The 20,733-nt window shown below is 44.0% G+C and overlaps 1 protein-coding gene across 1 annotated transcript in view; it reads left to right on the top strand.

Annotated features, from left to right (window-relative positions):
- The window catches only part of LOC132390964 (protocadherin-16-like), a 491,141-nt gene that overhangs the window by 227,002 nt on the left and 243,406 nt on the right, over window positions 1-20,733 (top strand). The window lies entirely within an intron of this gene.

Below are 20,733 nucleotides of genomic sequence, written 5' to 3' on the forward strand. Positions count from 1 at the left end.
AGGGCTGATCCTAGCTCAGAACTCTCGTTCTTCACTGGGGGAGGGGGAACTAATCAGACACTCCAAATCCAACCACTCCTTCCCCTCACTCCTCAGAAACGAGAGAACCCTGTCTTTGAAATCTGCCCCCAGCTATGGGAGACTCGACTTTGTGACTCGGCCCGTGCCATTACATTCTCTTCCTCCCAGAAAGCATGGACAGTCCATGGCCCCCCTCTCCTGGGGCCCCAATAGTACAAGGCAGTTCCACAGCCATTACGTCAGCGCTAGTCTGAACTAAAACAAGGTCTGTGCCCACCATTTTATCAAAACTCTGCCCAACAATTTCAACCTTGCCTACAGCTTTAACAGTACTTAAAAGCCAAATTAACAATTCAGCCAGGGTATGAATATCTACCCCACTCAACACGCATACATTTGTTACTGGTAACCTCATGGAGGCACACCACCACTCAACTCCGGCAGCATCCATACTAGCATAGACTTAAACACGCAACCCAATGGTTCAATGCTCAGGGTAATCACACAGCCTCCAACAAAATCAATCCTGGACGAACCTCCATAATTGTAACCCTGAAGTTTGACTGGTGGCATTAGTCTAGGGAAGACAATCTCTGGCCCTGCCAGACGTGTGAAATTCAAGGTGCAAAACCTCTATGTTTGTGTGGATGCTGCATGATATGTTCCACTGTTACAAATCAGTACCATGAAATAACAGACAGTACACCATATGCATTTAAACGGTTTAGCTGTACAATTCTTAATTTGACTAAAGGGTTGGTAAAAAAAATACAAAAACAGGGCCCATTTTAACGAAACAGTCTAATGTGATCAAGTTGGAGTTCAGGGTTTCCCTTCCACTGATCCACCATTGATTTCCTGGGCTTCGTCAACTCCTGGCCCCATTCCAAGTTTACTCCTTTCTGGGGTCTACGACCTCTTCTTTCTCATGCCTTCTCTCTCCATCTGTCACTGAACAAAAGACCCCGACCACCTTGGTCTCAGGCACACAGCAAGAAAAAAAATACTCCGCTCATTGGACGGTTCACATTTCAAAGCACACGCTATCTCTAACCATAACCCACCACTGCTGCTACAGAAAGGCCATTATATTAGCAATGAAATATTTCCTATACACATTGCCATTCGTTTGTGGTGGAATAAAGTGTTCATTAGAAGTAATTACACTTGTGCCAACTTTTGTTGACACTCCTACAAGGTACTTAATAAAAGCTTCCCAATTCTCTATCTTCCCGCTAATTTTTGCTTTGTTGTATGCCCTCTTTGTTTTTGGAATACATTTAACCTACATCTTCCTCATTTTTCATGGAAACTCATGCCATTGCTGCTCTGCTAACATCCCTGCCAGCAGCTCTTTCCAACTTACTTTGGCCAGCTCCTCTCTCATACCACTATAATTTCCTTTACTCCTCTGAAATACTTTTATGTCAGACTTTACATGCTCCCTATCAAATTTCAAGATGAACTCAGTCATATTGCGATCACTGCCTCCTAAGGGTTCATAAGACCATAAGACATAGGAGCAGAATTAAGCCATTCAGCCCATCAAATCTGCTCTGCCATTGCATCATGGCTGATCCCAAATCCCACTCAACCCCATACATTTGCTTTCTCGTCATATCTTTTGATGCCTTGACCGATCAAGAAATGCCAAACTTCTGCCTTAAACATATGCATGGTCTTGGCCTCCCTGCAGTCTGTGGTACAGCATTCCACAGGTTCATTACTCTGGCAAAAAGAAAGCTCCTCCTTACCTCTGTTCAAAAATGTTGCCCCTCAATTTCGAGGCTGTGCCCTGTACTTCTGGAGGTTTCCACCATGGGAAACATCCTCTCCACATCCTCCCTAACTACTTCTTTTAACATTCAGTGGGTTTCAATGAGATCCCCTGTGTTCTTCTAAATTCCGGTGAGTACATGCTGCCAAACACTGTATTCTATCTACCTCTTTTTGGCTAATTCCTCAATTTGTCTAAGTCCTGCTGCAACTACATTGCCTTCTCAGTACTACCTACTCCTCCCCCAACTTTGTATCATCTGCAAACTTTGCTACAAAGCCATCAATTCCAATATTCAAATAATTGTCAAACAATATGCAAAGTAGTGGTACTAGTACAGACCTCTGAGGAACACCAATAGTCACTGGCAGCCAACCAGAAAAGGCCCCTTTTATGACCACTTGCTGTCTAAATCCTCTATCCATGCCAGTGTCTTTCCTAAACCCATAGGATTTTATTTTGTTAAGTAGCCTCATGTATGGCACCTTATCAAATGCCTTCTGAAAATCCAAGTAAGGAGTAACAAGGTGGATGAACTTAGAGCGTGCATCAATATGTGGAACTGTGACGTTGTGGCCATTACAGAGACTGGGATGTCTCAGGAGTGGGAATGGCTGCTGAGGCTTTAGATAGTTCAAAAAGAACAGAGAGGGAGGCAAAAGAGGTGGGGCGTGGCATTGCTAATCAGGGATAGTGTTACAACTGTAGAAAAGGAGGAAGTCATGGAGGGATAGTCTATTGAGTCAGTGTAAGTCAGAAACAGGAAAGGGGCAATAATTCTACTGGGTGTTTTTTATAGACACTCCCCCCCCCCTATAGTAACAGGGATATCAAGGAGCAGATAGGGAGGCAGATTCTGGAATGGTGCAATAATAATAGGGTTGTTGTGATAGGTGATTTTAACTTTCCTAGTAGTGATTGGCATCTCCTTACCGAGGGGATGTCAGTGGTAGGTTTTCACCCAGGGAGTGGTAGGTGTGAAATACCTGCCAGTGAAATACACTGCCAGCGGCAGTAGTGGAGGCAGGTACAATAGGGTCTTTTAAGAACCTGTTAGATATATACATGGAGCTGAGAAAAATAGAGGGCTATATGCTAGGGAAATTCTAGGCAGTAGGTTACATGGTTGGCACAACATAATGGGCTGAAGAGCCTGTAATGTGCTGTAAATTTCTATGTTCTATATTTTATGTAAATGATATCCAGTACCTCTCCTTTGTCAACCCTGCTTGTTACTTCCTTGAAGAACTCTAACAAATTTGTCAGGCAAGATTTCCCTCTACAGAAACCAAGCTGACTTTGAGTTACGTTATCATTAGTCTCCAAGTATCCCAAAACCTCATCCTTAATAATAGACTCCAACACTTTCCCAACTACTGAGGTTAGGCTAACTGGCCTGTAATTTTCTTTCTTTTGCCTTCCTCCCTTAGTAAAGAGTGGAGAGACATTTGCAATTTTTTATTCCTCTGGGACCACTCTAGAATCAAGTGATTCTTGAATGATCATGACTAATTCATCGTTATCTCTTCAGCAACCTCTTTCAGAACTCTGGGATGTAGTCCATCTGGTCCAGGTGAATTATCCACCTTAAGTCCTTTGAGTTTGCCTGGCTCTTTTTCCTTTGTAATAGCAATGGAACTCATTCCTGCTCTTTGTCCCCACCAGTATCATTACTACCTCACCAGCATCATTTTCCAGCGGTCCATTACCAACTCTCAGCCGTGGATGTCTACATCAGCCATTGGTGAACAACTTCTTCTATGGGACTTATATATCCTGTGCTTTGTGAACTATTCCCAGAAACTTCAGCCATCTCTACTCTGCTGTAATCTCTGCCAGTATCCTCTTTCAATTCAGCTGAGCAAACTCCTTTCTCATGTTTCAGTAATTCCCTTTATTTCATTGTAATACTGATACAGTTGACAATGCTTCTCCCTCTCAAATTGCAGTATGATCAGTCATATTATGATCACTGACTCCTATGGGTTCCTTTACATTAAGCTCCCTGATAAGATTTGTGTTTTTACAGCCAATCTAAAATTGCCTTTCCCTGAGTAGGATCAAACTTAAGCTAAAAAGCCAGCTCATAGGCATTCAACAAATTCCCTATCCTGCTATCCAACAACAACTTCATTTTCCCAATCCCCTTGCATATTGAAGTCCCTCATTAGAATTGTGACTTCACCCTTATTACATGCACTTTCCAGCTCCTTTGCAATCACAATCCCATGTATTGGCTATTATTTTGAGGCCTTTATATGATTCCCATGATGGATTTTTTACCCTTGCAGTTTCTTAACTCCTCCCACAAAGATTCAACATTCTCTGCCCTTATGTCACCTCTCTTACCAACAGAGCCATAGCATCAGCTATGGCTTCCCGCCTGTCTTTTCTATATAAAGTATATCCTTTGATGATAAGTTCCCAACTATGGCCTTCTTTCAGCCATGACTCAGTAATGCCTACAATATCATACCGACAAATCTCTAATTGCAATATGAGTTTGTCCATCATATTTCGAATGCTACATGTTTTTAAATACACTTCCTTCACCCTGCATTCTTCACCCATTTGAATTTTGCCTCTGTGGTACAATTTAGCTTTTTGCACTGTCTGCATTTGTACCCAATCATCATCCATCATCGACTTGTAAACCTACTGCTTCCTTTATCTTAAACTCCTTAATCCCCTCTGGTTCATTACATAACACCCAATCCAGTATAGCTGATCCCCTAGTAGGTTCAGTGACAAGCTGTTCTAAAAAGCTACCTCTTAGGCATTCAACAAGCTCACTGTCTTGAGATCCATTACCAACATGATTTTCCCAATCAACTTACATGTTAAAATCTCCTATAACTATAAAATCTCCTCTTGCTAGAGAGGCTCTAGTGGATTTAAACAAGATATGAGGGGGGAGGGGAACCAGAGTGTAGGAACAGATGTATGGGAGAAGGAGGAAAAAGAAGACAGTGAAGTTCTTTGTACTGTTAGAGATAAACAGAGAGGAAGAGGTGGAGAATTTCTTCAATGCATTTATTTTAATGCTGGGAGCATTGTAAGAAAGGTGGATGAGCTTAGAGCATGGATTGATACCTGGAAATATGATGTTGTAGCTATTAGTGAAACATGGTTGCAGGAGGGGTATGATTGGCAACTAAATATTCCTGGATTTCATTGCTGCAGGTGTGATAGAATCTGAGGGACAAGAGGGGGAGGTGTTGCATTGCTTGTCAGAGAAAATATTACAGCAGTGCTCTAGCAGGATGGATTAAAGGGCTTATCTAGGGAGACTATTTGGATGGAATTGAGGAATGGGAAAGGTGTAGTAACACTTATAGGGGTGTATTATAGACCACCTAATGGGGAGTGAGAATTGGAGGAGCAAATTTGTAAGGAGATAGCAGATATTTATAGTAAGCACAGGGTTGTGATTGTGGGAGATTTTAATTTTCCACACTTAGACTGGGAAGCCCATTCTGTAAAAGGGCTGGATGGTTTGGAGTTTGTAAAATGTGTGCAGGATAGTTTTTTGCAGCAATACATAGAGGTACCGACTAGAGAAGGGGCAGCATTGAATCTTCTATTAGGGAATGAAATAGGTCAGGTGACGGAGGTATGTGTTGGGGAGCACTTCAGGTCCAGTGATCACAATACCATTAGTTTCAATATAATTATGGAGAAAGATAGGACTGGACCCAGGGTTGAGATTTTTGATTGGAGAACGGTTAACTTTGAGGAGATGTGAAAGGATTTAGAAGGAGTGGATTGGGACAATTTGTTTTATGGGAAGGATGTAATAGATAAATGGAGGTCATTTAAAGGTGAAATTTTGAGGGTACAGAATCTTAATTTTCCTGTTAGGTTGAAAGGAAAGGTTAAAAGTTTGAGAGAGCCATGTTTTTCAAGGGACATTGGAAACTTGGTTAGGAAAAAGAGAGATATCTACAATAAATATAGGCAGCATGGAGTAAATGGGTGCTCGAGGAATATAAAGAATGTAAGAAGAATCTTAAGAAAGAAATTAGAAAAGCTAAAAGAAGATATGAGGTTGCTTTGGCAAGTAAGATGAAAATAAATCCGAAGGGTTTCTACAGTTATATTAATAGCAAAAGGAGAGTGAGGGATAAAATTGGTCCCTTAGAGAATCAGAGTGGACAGCTATGTATGGAGCTGAAAGAGGTGGGGGAGATTTTGAACAATTTCTTTTCTTTGGTATTCACTAAGGAGAAGGATATTGAATTGTGTAAGGTAAGGGAAACAAGTAGGGAAGTTATGGAAACTATGATGATTAAAGAGGAGGAAGCACTGGCGCTTTTAAGGAATATAAAAGCGGATAAATCTCTGGATCCTGACGGGATATTCCCTAGGACCTTGAGGGAAGTTAGTGTAGAAATAGCAGGGGCTCTGACAGAGATATTTCAAATGTCATTAGAAATGGAGATGGTGCTGGAGGAATGCCGTATTGCTCATGCGGTTCCATTGTTCAAAAGGGGTTCTAGGAGTAACCCTAGCAAATATAGGCCCATCAGTTTGATGTCAGTGGTGGGTAAATTAATAGAAAGTATTCTTAGAGATGGTATATATAATAATCTGGATAGACAGGGTCTGATTAGGAACCGTCAGTATGGATTTGTGCGTGGAAGGTCATTTTTGACAAATCTTATTGAATTTTTTAAAGAAGTTACAAGGAAAGTTGACGAGGGTAAAGCAGTGGATGTTGTCTATATGGATTTCAGTAAGGCCTTTGACAAGGTTCCGCACGGAAGGTTAGTTAGGCAGGTTCAATTGTTAGGTATTAATATTGAAGTAGTAAAATGGATTCTACAGTGGCTGGATGGGAGATGCCTGAGAATAGTGGTGGATAACTGTTTGTCAGGTTGGAGGCTGGTGACTAGTGGTGTGCCTCAGTACTGGGTCCAATGTTGTTTGTCATATACATTAAAGATCTGGATGATGGGGTGGTAAATTGGATTAGTAAGTATGCAGATGATACTAAGGTAGGTGGTGTTGTGGATAATGAAGTAGGTTTTCAAAGCTTGCAGGGAGATTTAGGCCAGTTAGAAGAGTGGGCTGAACGATGGCAGATGGAGTTTAATGCTGATAAGTGTGAGGTGCTACATTTTGGTAGGAGAAATCCAAATAGGACGTACATGGTAAATGGTTGGGCATTTAAGAATGCAGAACAGAGTGATCTAGGAATAATGGTGCATAGTTCCCTGAAGGTGGAATCTCATGTAGATAGGGTGGTGAAGAAAGCTTTTGGTATGTTGGCCTTTATAAATCAGACCATTGAGTATAGGTGTTGGGATGTAATGTTAAAATTGTACAAGGCATTGGTAAGGCCAAATTTGGAGTATTGTGTACAGTTCTGGTCACCAAATTATAGGAAAGATGTCAAAAAAATAGAGAGAGTACAGAGAAGATTTAACCATATCACAATTACAGCATGGAAACAGGCCACCTCGGCCCTTCTAGACCATGCCGAATTTACTAGAATGTTACCTGGGTTTCAGCACCTAAGTTAGAGGGAAAGGTTGAACAAGTTAGGTCTTTATTCGTTGGAGCTTATAATGTTGAGGGGGGACTTGATAGAGATATTTCAAATTATGAGGGGGATAGATAGAGTTGACGTTGATAGGTTTTTTCCATTGAGAGTAGGGGAGACTCAAACAAGAGGGCATGAGTTAGGGGGCAAAAGTTTAAGGGTAACACAAGGGGGAATCTCTTTACTCAGAGAGTGGTAGCTGTGTGGAACGAGCTTCCAGTAGAAGTGGTAGAGGCAGGTTTGGTATTGTCATTTAAAGTAAAATTGGATAGGTATATGGACAGGAAAGGAATGAAGGGTTATGGGCTGAGTGCGGGTCAGTGAGACTAGGTGAGAGTTAGCGTTTGGCATGGACTAGAAGGGCCAAGATGGCCTGTTTCCGTGCTCTAATTGTTATATGGTTATAACTACCATAAAATTGCCTTTTTGACTCGCCTTTTCTATTTCCTGTTGTAATCTGTGGTCCACCTCCCAGGCACTGTTGGGAGGCCTGTATATAAGTGCCGTCAATGTCCTTTTACCCTTGCAGTTTCTTAACTCAACCCACAAGGATTCAATATCTTCTAATCCTATGTCCCTTTCTAACAATTTGCAGCCATTCTTTACCAGCAGAGCCATGCCACCCCCTCGGCCTACCTTCCTATCCCTTCAGTACAATGTGTAACTTTGGACATTCTGCTCCCAATTACAACCAGTCTCCAGCCACAGTTCAGTGATGGCCACAACATCATACCTGGCGATGTATAATAGTGCAACTAGAACATCCACCTTCTTTATTATACTCTGCGTATTGATATAACTTGCACTGATACCCATACTGCTGGCTACAATGTTTTCCTATCATCTGCCTGCCCTTCCTGCTTCCTGCTTCATGCTATCTTTGGTTTTTTTTTACCATCCGTCCTCTCCTGAATACCTTCACTCTGTTTTTCACACCCCCACCCCCCGTCAAATTAGTTTAATTGTCAACAGCTTTGGGCCCCACATCTCAGAAAGAATGTGTTGTCATTGGAGAGGGTCCATAGGAGATTCATGAGGATTATTCCAGGAATGAAGTGGTTAACATATGAGGAGTGTTTGGCAGCTTTGGGCCTGTACTCACTGGAATTTAGAAGAATGCGTGCGGATCTCATTGAAACCTACCGAATGTTGAAAGGACTAGATAGGGTGGATGTGGAGAGGATGTTTTGTATGTTGAGGGTATCCAGAACTAAAAGGCCTCAATGTGAGGGGCAACTTTTTAGAACAGAAGTAAAGAGGATTTTTAAAGCCAGGGAGTAGTGGATCTGTGGAATGCTTGCCACAGATTGTGGTGGAGGCCAAGTCCATGGGTATATTTAAGGTGAATGTTGATCAATATGGGCATCAAAGGATATGTCAAGAAGGCAGGTGTATGGGGTTGAGTGGGATCCGGGATCAGCCATGATGGATTGGCAGAGCAGACTCGATGGGTGAATGATCATTAGTCATCGAGACCTAATTCTGCTCCTATGTCTTATGGTTTTACGGTCTAAACCCATCCCATCAGCTGTAACAAGTCTGCCTGAAAGATTATTAGTCTCCCTTGTGTACATGTGCAACCCAAGCCTTTTGTACAAGGCATACCTTTCCCAGAAGAGAGCCCAATGATCCAAGAACCTGAAGCCCTACCCCCTGTGCCAGATTCTCAGCCACACAGCTATTTGCCAAATCATACTGTTTCTACCCTCACTGTTGTGAGGTCCTGCTTCTCAGCTTTCTGTTGAGCTCTCTAAATTCTCTCTTCAGGATGCCATTGGTTTCCCTTCCTATGTCATTGGTACCAATATGTATCAAAACATCTAGCTGCTCTCCCTCACTCCCCAAAATGCAGTGGACGCGTCCAAGATTTCCTGTACTGTAGTCCCTGTGCACTCACTTCCCTCGTGTCAAATTTCCTGTACTGAACTTCCTGTCCACTCACTTCCCTCGTGTCACATTTTTTGTACTATACAGGATGTCTACTCACTTCCCTCAAGTCACATTTCCTATACTGTACTCCATGTCCACTCACTTCTCTTGTGTCACATTTCCTCTACTTTACTCCATGTCCAATCACTTCCCTCGTGTCACATTTCCTGTACTATACCCCTGACCACACAATTCCCTTGTGTCCCATTTCCTGTTCTATACTCCATGCCCACACACTTCCCTTGCGTCACATTTCCTGTACTGTACTCCATGTCCACTCATATTCCTCATGTCACATATCCTGTGCTGTATTCCATAGCCACTCAATTCCCTCGTGTCACATTTCCTGTACTACATGTCCAGTCACATCCCCTGAGTCACATTTCCCGTACTGTACTACCTGTCCACTAATTTTCCTCGTGTCACATTTCCTGTACTAAACTCCCTGTCCACTCAAAACACTCATGTCATATTTCCTGTACTGGACTCCATATCCATTCACTACCTCGTGTTTCATTTCCTGTACTAAACTCCCTGTCCACTCAAAACACTCATGTCGTATTTCCTATACCAGACTCCATATCCATTCACTACCCTCGTGTCACATTTCCTGTACTGTATAGTTTGTGAAATGTGTGCAGGATAATTTTTTGCAACAATACATAGAAGTACCAACTAGCTATGGGGCAGTGTTGGATCTCCTGTTAGGGAATGCGATAGGTCAGCTGACAGATGTATGTGTTGGGGAGCACTTCGGGTCCAGTGATCGCAATAGCATTAGCTTCAATATAATTATGGAGAAGGACAGGACAGGACCTAGAGTTGAGATTTTTGATTGGAGAAAGGCTAACTTTGAGGAGATGCGAAGGGATTTAGAGAGAGTGGATTGGGTCAAGTTATTTTATGGGAAGGATGTAATAGAGAAATGGAGGTCATTTAAGGGTGAAATTATGAGGGTACAGAATCTTTATGTTCCTGTTAGGTTGAAAGGAAAGGTTAAAGGTTTGAAAGCACCATGGTTTTCAAGGGATATTAGAAATTTGGTTTGGAAAAAGAGGGATGTCTACAATAGATATAGGCAGCATGGAGTAAAGGAATTGCTCGAGGAATATAAAGAATGTAAAAGGAATCTTAAGAAAGAGATTAGAAAAGCTAAAAGAAGATACGAGGTTGGTTTGGCAAATAAGGTGAAAGTAAATCTGAAAGGTTTCTACAGTTATATTAAAAGCAAGAGGATAGTGAGGGATAAAATTGGCCCCTTAGAGAATCAGAGTGGTCAGCTATGTGTGGAGCCGAGGGAGATGGGAGAGATTTTGAACGATTTCATCTCTTCGGTATTCACTAAGGAGGAGGATATTGAATTGTGTAAGGTGTGGGAAACAAGTAAGGAAGTTATGGAACCTATGACAATTAAAGAGGTAGAAGTACTGGCGCTTTTAAGAAATTTAAAAGTGGATATATCTCCGGGTCCTGACAGGATATTCCCCAGGACCTTGAGGGAATTTTGTGTAGAAATAGCAGGAGCTCTGACGGAGATCTTTAAGATGTCATTAGAAAAGGGGATTGTGCCGGAGGATTGGTGTATTGCTCATGTGGTTCCATTGTTTAAAAAGGGTTCTAGAAGTAAGCCTAGCAATTATAGACCTGTCAGTTTGACATCAGTGGTGGGTAAATTAATGGAAAGTATTCTTAGAGATAGTATTAATAATTATCTGGATAGACAGGATCTGATTAGGAGTAGCCAGCATGGATTTGTGCATGGAAGGTCATGTTTGACAAACCTTATTGAATTTTTTGAAGAAGTTACGAGGAATGTTGACGAGGGTAAGGCAGTGGATGTAGTCTATATGGACTTCAGCAAAGCCTTTGACAAAGTTCCACATGGAAGGTTAGTTAAGAAGGTTCAGTCGTTAGGTATTAATGCTGGAGTAATAAAATGGATTCAACAGTGGCTAGATGGGAGATGCCAGAGAGTAGTGGTGGATAATTGTTTATCGGGATGGAGGCCGGTGACTAGCGGGGTGCCTCAGGGATCTGTTTTGGGCCCAATGTTGTTTGTAATATACATAAATGATCTGGATGATGGGGTGGTAAATTGGATTAGTAAGTATGCCGATGATACTAAGGTAGGAGGTGTTGCGGATAATGAGGTGGGTTTTCAAAGCTTGCAGGGAGATTTATGCCGGTTAGAAGAATGGGCTGAACGTTGGCAGATGGAGTTTAATGCTGAGAAGTGTGAGGTTCTACATTTTGGCAGGAATAATCCAAATAGAACCTACAGGGTAAATGGTAGTGCATTGAGGAATGCAGAGGAACAGAGAGATCTAGGAATAACAGTGCATAGTTCCCTGAAGGTGGAGTCTCATGTAGATAGGGTGGTGAAGAAGGCTTTTGGAACGCTGGCCTTTATAAATCAAAGCATTGAGTACAGAAGTTGGAATGTAATGTTAAAATTGTACAAGGCATTGGTAAGGCCAAATTTAGAATATTGTGTGCATTTCTGGTCACCGAATTATAGGAAAGATATCAATAAATTAGAGAGAATGCAGAGACGATTTACTAGGATGTTACCTGGGTTTCAGCACTTAAGTTACAGAGAAAGGTTGAACAAGTTAGGTCTCTATTCATTGGAGTGTAGAAGGTTGAGGGGGGATTTGATTGAGGTATTTAAAATTTTGAGAGGGATAGATAGAGTTGACGTGAATAGGCTGTTTCCATTGAGAGTAGGGAGATTCAAACGAGAGGACATGATTTGAGAGTTAGGGGGCAGAAGTTTAAGGGAAACATGAGGAGGTATTTCTTTACTCAGAGAGTGATATCTGTGTGGAATGAGCTTCCTGTAGAAGTAGTAGAGGCCAGTTCAGTTGTGTCATTTAAGGTAAAATTGGATAGGTATATGGACAGGAAAGGAGTGAAGGGTTATGGGCTGAGTGCGGGTAGGTGGGACTAGGTGAGATTAAGAGTTCGGCATGGACTAGGAGGGCCGAGATGGCCTGTTTCCGTGCTGTGATTGTTATATGGTTATATGATTATGTTCATTCACTACCTCGTGTCACATTTCCTGTACTAAACTCCCTGTCCACTCAAAACACTCATGTCATATTTCCTGTACTGGACTCCATATCCATTCACTACCCTCGTGTCACAATTCCTGTACTGTACTCTATATTCATTCACTACCTCGTGTCATATTTCCTGTAGTATACTGCCTGTCCACTCACTATCCTTGTCTAACATTTCCTGTATTATAATCCCTGTCCACTAACATTGCTCTTAGCACATTTCCTATACTATACTCCCTGTCCACCCACTTACCTTGTGTCCCATTTCCTGTACTATACTCCCTGTCCACTTGCATTCCTCGTGTCACATTTCCTGTACTGTACTCCATGTCCACTCACTTCCCTCATTTCAGATTTCCTGTACTATACTCCCTGTCCAGTCAATTCTCTTGTGTCACTTTTCCTGTACTATACTCCGTATCCAATCACTTCCCTCATGTTACATTTCCTGTTCTGTACTCCATGTCCACTCACTTCTCCTGTGTAACATTTCCTATACTATACTCCATATCTAGTCACTTCCCTTGTGTCACATTTTTCTGCAGACTCAATTATCTTGTTTCACAATTCTGTAGGGTAATAAAAATCAACTCACCCTTTCCATGTCACATTAGCAGTATAATGCTCCCTGTGTACTCACCACTCTCTTGTCACATTTCCTGTACAATTCACTATGTCCTCTGATTTCCCTCCTGTCACATTAGCTGTACTATAGTCCCTGTCCACTCACTTCCGTCATGTCACATTACCTGTGCTAAACTCCGTGTCTGATCACTTCTCTCTTGTCACATTCTCTGTACTATACACCCTATCCACTTACTTTCCTCTGTCACATTTCCTCTACTATACTCCCTGTAAACTCACTTCCCTTGTGTCACATTTCCTGTACTACACTCCCTATCCACTCTCTTTCCTCATCTGGACTCCAGCACCATCACCGCAGGAACCCGGACTCCAGCACCATCACCGCGGGTTCGAATGGCCACGGATTGGCCCCGGCTGTCGATCTCAGCTGCTTCAGCAACCCAGGACATATTGAAAATCCGGACTCCAGCACCGTCAACGCGGGTTCCAACAGCCATTGACAGCTTCAAAGCGATTGCGCAACCACTGACTGCGACTCCAGCCTTGAACTCCAGGCCGGGTCTTCACATGCTGCGATTGTGACTCCCGTCTCCCCTTCCCCCACCACCACTCTGCAATCCCCTCTCCCTCAGATCCCATCGTCAGCTCCTGGGCCCTCAGAGGCTCCAACTTCCTCTCACCCCAACCCTCCCCTCTCCATTGACACTACCAGCCTCCCTCCCTCCTCTGATCCCATCTCTCATCCGTGCCGGGTCTTTACCAGTCCCTCCAACCTTCAACTCTCTGAGGCAGAGCGCTCTGTCCCCAGTAAGGGCCTCACCTTTGTCCCCCTTCGCCCACACCTCTGTGAGTTCTGCGTACGCCATGACACTGAACTCTTCTTCCGCCGGCTCCGTCTCCGAGCTTACTTCTTTGACAAGGACTCTCCTACCCCCACCGATGACCCCTTCTCCCGTCTTCAACCCTCCTCCTCTTCATGGACACCCCACTCTGGTCTTCTACCTGCTCTGGATCTCTTTATTGCTAATTGCCGACGGGACATCAACCGTCTCAACTTCACTACATCCTGTTCCAATTCCAACCTAACTCCTTCCGAACGCTCTGCTCTCCGCTCCCTCCGCACCAATCCCAACCTCACTATAAAACCCGCTGATAAGGGGGGAGCTGTTGTTGTCTGGTGTACTGACCTCTACCTGGCCGAGGCACAGCGACAACTCTCTGATACCTCCTCTTATTTACCCCTTGATCATGACCCCAATGACCCCAGGCCATTGTCTCCTATACCATCACCAACCTTATCAGCTCTGGGGATCTCCCATCCACTGCCACCAACCTCATAGTTCCCACACCCCACACTTCCCGTTTCTCCCTCCTACCCAAGATCCACAAACTTGCCTGTCCAGGTAGGCCCATTGTCTCAGCTTGCTCCTGCCCCACTGAACTCATTTCTGCACACCTTGACACTGTCTTATCCCCCTTTGTTCAATCTCTTCTCACCTATGTTCGTGACACTTCTCACGCTTTGAATTTTTTCAATGATTTTAAGTTCCCTGCCCCCACTGCCTTATTTTCACCATGGATGTCCAGTCCCTATATACCTCCCTCCCCCATCCGGATAGTCTCGAAGCTCTTCGCTTCTTTTTGGATTCCAGACCTAACCAATTCCCCTCTACCACCACTCTCCTCTGTCTAGCGGAATTAGTTCTTACTCTCAATAATTTTTCCTGTGGCTCCTCCCACTTCCTCCAAACCAAGGGTGTAGCCATGGGCACCTGTATGGGTCCCAGTTATGCCTGCCTTTTTGTTGGCTTTGTGGAACAGTCCATGTTCCAGGTCTATACGGGTATCTGTCCCCCTCTTTTCCTCCGCTACATCAACGACTGCATTGGCGCTGCCTCCTGCACGCATGCTGAGCTCGTCGACTTCATTAACTTTGCCTCCAACTTTCACCCTGCCCTCAAATTTACCTGGTCCATTTCCGACACCTCCCTCCCCTTTCTTGATCTTTCTGTCTCCATCTCTGGAGACGGCCTATCTACTGATATCTACTATAAGCCTACAGACTCTCACAGCTACCTGGACTATTCCTCTTCCCACCCTGCAAAAAGGCTATCCCCTTCTCACAATTCCTCCGTCTCTGCCGCATCTGCTCTCAGGATGAGGCTTTTCATTCCAGGACGAAGGAGATATCTTCCTTTTTTAAACAAAGGGGCTTCCCTTCTTACACCATCAACTCTGCTCTCAAACACATCTCTCCCATTTCCTGCACATCTGTTCTCACCCCATCCGCCCACCACCCCACTCGGGATAGAGTTCCCCTTGTCCTCACCTACCACCCCACCAGCCTCCAGGTCCAACGTATAATTCTCCGTAACTTCCGCCACCTCCAATGAGACCATACTACCAAGCACATCTTTCCCTCCCCCCCTTTCTGCTTTCTGCAGGGATCGCTCCCTACATGACTCCCTTGTCCACCCGTCCCCTCCATCCCTTCCCACCGATCTCCCTCCTGGCACTTATCCTTGTAAGCGGAACAAGTGCTACACCTGCCTTTACACTTCCTCCCTCACCACCATTCAGGGCCCCAGACAGTCCTTCCAGGTGAGACGACACTTCACCTGTGAGTCGGCTGGTGTGGTATACTGCGTCCGGTGTTCCCATTGTGGCCTTTTATATATTGGTGAGACCCGATGCAGGCTAGGAGACCGTTTCGCTGAACATCTACGCTCGGTCCGCCAGAGAAAGCAGGATCTCCCAGTGGCCACACATTTTAATTCCACGTCCCATTCCCATTCTGATATGTCTATCCATGGCCTCTACTGTCAAAATGAATCCAAATTCAGGTTGGAGGAACAATACCTTATATACTGGCTGGGTAGTGAACATTGACTTCTCTAACTTCCGTTAATGCCCCTCCTCCCTTTTTTACCCCATCCCTGACATATTTAGTTGTTTGCCTGTTCTGCATCTCCCTCTGGTGTTTCCTACCCCCCCTCCCTTTCTTTCTCCCGAGGCCTCCCGTCTCATTATCCTGTTCCTTCTCCAGCTCTGTATCACTTTCGCCAATCACCTTTCCAACTCTTAGCTTCATCCCACCCCCTCCAGTCTTCTCCTAACATTTTGCATTTCCCCCTCCCCCCACTACTTTCAAACCTCTTACTATCTTTCCTTTCAGTTAGTCCTGATGAAGGGTCTCGGCCCGAAACGTCGACAGTGCTTCTCCTTATAGATGCTGCCTGGCCTGCTGTGTACCACCAGCGTTTTGTGTGTGTTGTTCTCATTCCTCATGTCACATTTCCTGTACTTTTCTACCTGTTCTCTCACTTCCCTGTGACACTTTTCCTGTAATGTACTCCCTTTCCACTCTCTTCCCTCATGCCACATTTCCTGTACTATTTGCCTGTCCACTCACTTACCTCGTGCCACATTTCCTGTACTGGACTCCCTAACTACCTGCTTCCATCGTGTCACATTTCCTGCCCTATACGCTACATCAAATCACTTCCCTTGTTTCACAATTCCTATACTGTATTTCATGTCCACTCACTTCCCTTGTGTAACATTTCCTGTGCTATATTCAGTGTCTGATCACTTCTCTCGTGTCACATTCCCTGTACTATAGTCCCTGTCCTCTCACTCCCAGCATCTGTTTCTGGGTTCTGTAAGTCTTTCCTTGATCTGCTGATCCAATCTGTCTCTGTGGCGAGTATGGGATCTCAGACTGCATAGGGAAGGGATAAAGTGGTTGTAATTCAATCTGTTCTTTTTTTAATCCAAGTCAGTAATAAAGATGGTAATGAGATGAGGCCCCAGCACTGATCCCTGTGGCACACCACTGTTTGCTGACAGCTAGCCTGAAAGTGACTCATTTATCCCAACTCCCTTTGTTAGGCATTCCCTTGTACATGCCTGAGACAAGTTAGGAACTAAGAAGATAAACTTTACACTAACTGATGGAAACAATCAGAATCAGGTTTGTTATCACTGGCATGTGTCGTGAACTGGCAGGATACTTGGTAGTATGGAGGAGCAGAGGGATCAGGGGGTACATGTCCACAGATCCCTGAAAGTTGCCTCACAGGTAGATAGGGTAGTTAAGAAAGCTTATGGGGTGTTAGCTATCATAAGTCGAGGGATAGAGTTTAAGAGACGCGATGTAATGATGCAGCTCTATAAAACTCTAGTTAGGCCACACTTGGAGTACTGTGTCCAGTTCTGGTCGCCTCACTATAGGAAGGATGTGGAAGCATTGGAAAGGGTACAGAGGAGATTTACCAGGATGCTGCCTGGTTTCGAGAGTATGGATTATGATCAGAGATTAAGGGAGCTAGGGCTTTACTCTTTGGAGAGAAGGAGGATGAGAGGAGACATGATAGAGGTGTACAAGATATTAAGAGGAATAGACAGAGTGGACAGCCAGCGCCTCTTCCCCAGGGCACCACTGCTCAGTACAAAAGGACGTGGCTTTAAGTTAAGGGGAGGGAAGTTCAAAGGGGATATTAGAGGAAGGTTTTTCATTCAGAGAGTAGTTGGTGCGTGGAATGCACTGCCTGAGTCAGTGGTGGAGGCAGATACACTAGTGAAGTTTAAGAGCCTACGAGACAGGTATATGGAGGAATTTAAGGTCGGGGTTTATATGGGAGGTGGGGTTTGAGGGTCGGCACAACATTGTGGGCTGAAGGGCCTGTAATGTGCTGTACTATTCTATGTTCTATGAAACTTCTTAACTTAGTAGCAACAGTCCAATGCAATACGTAATATAAAAGGGAAAATAAATAAATAAAACATTACAGCACAGAAACAGGCCTTTTGGCCCTTCTTGGCTGTGCCGAACCATTTTTCTGCCTAGTCCCACTGACCTGCACCTGGCCCATATCCCTCCATACACCTCTCATCCATGTATCTGTCCAAGTTTTTCTTAAGTGTTAAAAGTGAGCCTGCATTTACCACTTCATCTGGCAGCTCATTCCACACTCCCACCACTCTCTGTGTGAAGAAGCCCCCCTCCCAATGTTCCCTTTAAACTTTTCCCCCTTCACCCTTAACCCATGTCCTCTGGTTTTTTTCTCCCCTAGCCTTAGAGGAAAAGGCCTGCTTGCGTTCACTCTATCTATACCCATCATAATTTTATATACCTCTATCAAATCTCCCCTCATTCTTCTATGCTGCAGGGAATAAAGTCCTAACCTATTCAACCTTTCTCTGGAACTCAGTTTCTCAAGTCCCAGCAACATCCTTGTAAACCTTCTCTGCTCTTTTTCAACCTTATTAATATCCTTCCTGTAATTAGGTGACCAAAACTGCACACAATACTCCAAATTTGGCCTCACCAATGCCTTATACAACCTCACCACAATGTTCCAACTCTTATACTCAATACTTTGATTTATAAAGGCCAATGTACCAAAAGCTCTCTTTACGACTCTATCTACCTGTGATGCCACTTTTAGGGAATTTTGTATCTGTATTCCCAGATCCCTCTGTTCTACTGCACTCCTCAGTGCCCTACCATTTACCTTGTATGTTCTACCTAAATAAAAAAATAAATTGCAGTATACGTATTTGAATAGATTAAAAATGGTGCAAAAATCAGAAATAATACATCTTAAAAAAGTGGGGTAGTGTTGAACATTCAATGTCCATTTAGGAATTGGATGGCAGAGGGGAAGAAGCTGAGTGTGTGCCTTCAGGCTTTTGTACCTCTTACCTGATGGTAACAGTGAGAAAAGTGCATGCCCTGGGTGCTGGAGGTCCTTAGTAATGGACACTGCCTTTCTGTGACACCGCTCCTTGAAGATGCCCTGGATACTTTGTAGGCTAGTACCCAAGATGGAGCCGACTAAACTGCAGCTCTTTCATTCCTGTGCAGTAACCCCTCCATAACAGGCAGTGATGCAGCCTGTCAGAATGCTCTCCACAGTACATCTATAGAAGTTTTTACATGTATTTGTTGACATACCAAATCTCTCAAAGATGAAGTATAGTCACTGTCTGCTTTATAACTGCATTAATATATTGGGACCAGGTTAGTTTCTCAGAGATCTTGACGCCCAGGAACTTGAAGCTGCTCACTCTCTCCACTTCTGATCCCTCTATGAGGATTGGAATGTGCTCCTTCGTCTTACACTTCTGGAAATCCTCAATCAGCTCTTTCATCTTACTGACGTTGAGTACCAGGTTGTTGATGTGACACCTCTCCACTAGTTAGAAACATAGAAACCTAGAAAACATACAGCACTAAACAGGCCCTTCAACCCACAAAGCTGTCCTGAACATGTCCCTACCTTAGAACTACCTAGGCTTTACCCATAGTCCTCTATTTTTCTAAGGTCCATGTGGCCATGCAGGAGTTTCATAAAAGACCCTATCATTTCTGCCTCCACCACCACTGCCAGCAGCCCATTCCATGTACTCACTACTCTCTGCATAAAAAATTTGCCCCTGACATCTCCTCTGTACCTACTTCCAAGCACCTTAAAACTATGCCCTCTCATGCTAGCCATTTCAGCCCTGGGGAAAAGCCTCTGACTACCCACACAATCAATGCCTCTCATTATTTTGTACACCTCTATCAAGTCACCTCTCATCCTCCATCACTTCAAGGAGAAAAGGCCGAGTTCACTCAACCTATTCTCATTAGGCATGCTCCCCAATCCGGGCAACATCCTTGTAAGTCTCCTCTGCACCTTTCTATGGCTTCCATGTCCTTCCTATAGTGAGGCGACCAGAATTGAGCACAGTACTCCAAATGGGGTCTGACCAGGGTCCTATACAGCTGCAACATTACCTCTCAGCTCTTAAACTCAATCCCATGATTGATGAAGGCCAATGTACCATATGCCTCCTTAACCACAGAGTCAACCTACATAGCCGCTTTGAGCATCCTATGCACTCGGACCCCAAGGTCCCTCTAATCCTCTACACTGCCAAGAATCTTACCATTAATACTATATTTTGGCATCATATTTGTCCTACCAAAATGAACCACTTCACACTTATTGGAGTTGAACCCCATCTGCCACTCCGCAGCCCAGTTTGCATCCTATCAATGTCCCATTGTAACCTCTGACAGCTCTCCACACTATCCACGACACCCCCAACCTTTGTGTTATCAACAAACTTACTAACTCATCCCTCCACTTCCTCATCTAGGTCATTTATAAAAATCACAAAGAGTAAGGGTCCCAAAACAGATCCCTGAGGTACACCCATCTACAACCACTCTTTGCCTTCTGTGGACAAGCCAGTTCTGGATCCACAAAGCAATGTCCCCTTGGATCCCATGCCTCCTTATTTTCTCAATAAGCCTTGCATGAGGTACCTTATCAAATGCCTTTCTGAAACTCTTATACACTACATCTACTGCTCTAACTTCATCAATGTGTTTAGTCACATCCTCGAAAAATTCAATCAGGCTCTTAAGGCACAACCTACCTTTCACAAAGCCATGCTGACTATTCCAGATCATATTATGCCTCTCCAAATGTTCATAAACCTTGCCTCTCAGGATCTTCTCCATCAACTTACCACTGAAGTAAGACTCACTGGTCTATAATTTCCTGGGCTACCTCTACTCCCTTTCTTGAATAAGGGAACAACATCTGCAACCCTCCAATCCTCGTGAACCTCTCCCGTCCTCATTGATGATGCAAAGATCATCGTCAGAAGCTCAGTAATCTTTTCCCTTGCTTCCCACAGTAGCCTGGGGTACATCCCATCCAGTCCTGGTGACTTACCCCACTTGATGCTTTTCAAAAGCTCCAGCACATCCTCTTCTTTTATATCTACATTCTCAAGCTTTCAGTCTGCTGCAA

The sequence above is a fragment of the Hypanus sabinus genome, chromosome 3, assembly GCF_030144855.1.
Source record: "Hypanus sabinus isolate sHypSab1 chromosome 3, sHypSab1.hap1, whole genome shotgun sequence".
NCBI classification, from domain to species: Eukaryota; Metazoa; Chordata; class Chondrichthyes; order Myliobatiformes; family Dasyatidae; genus Hypanus; species Hypanus sabinus.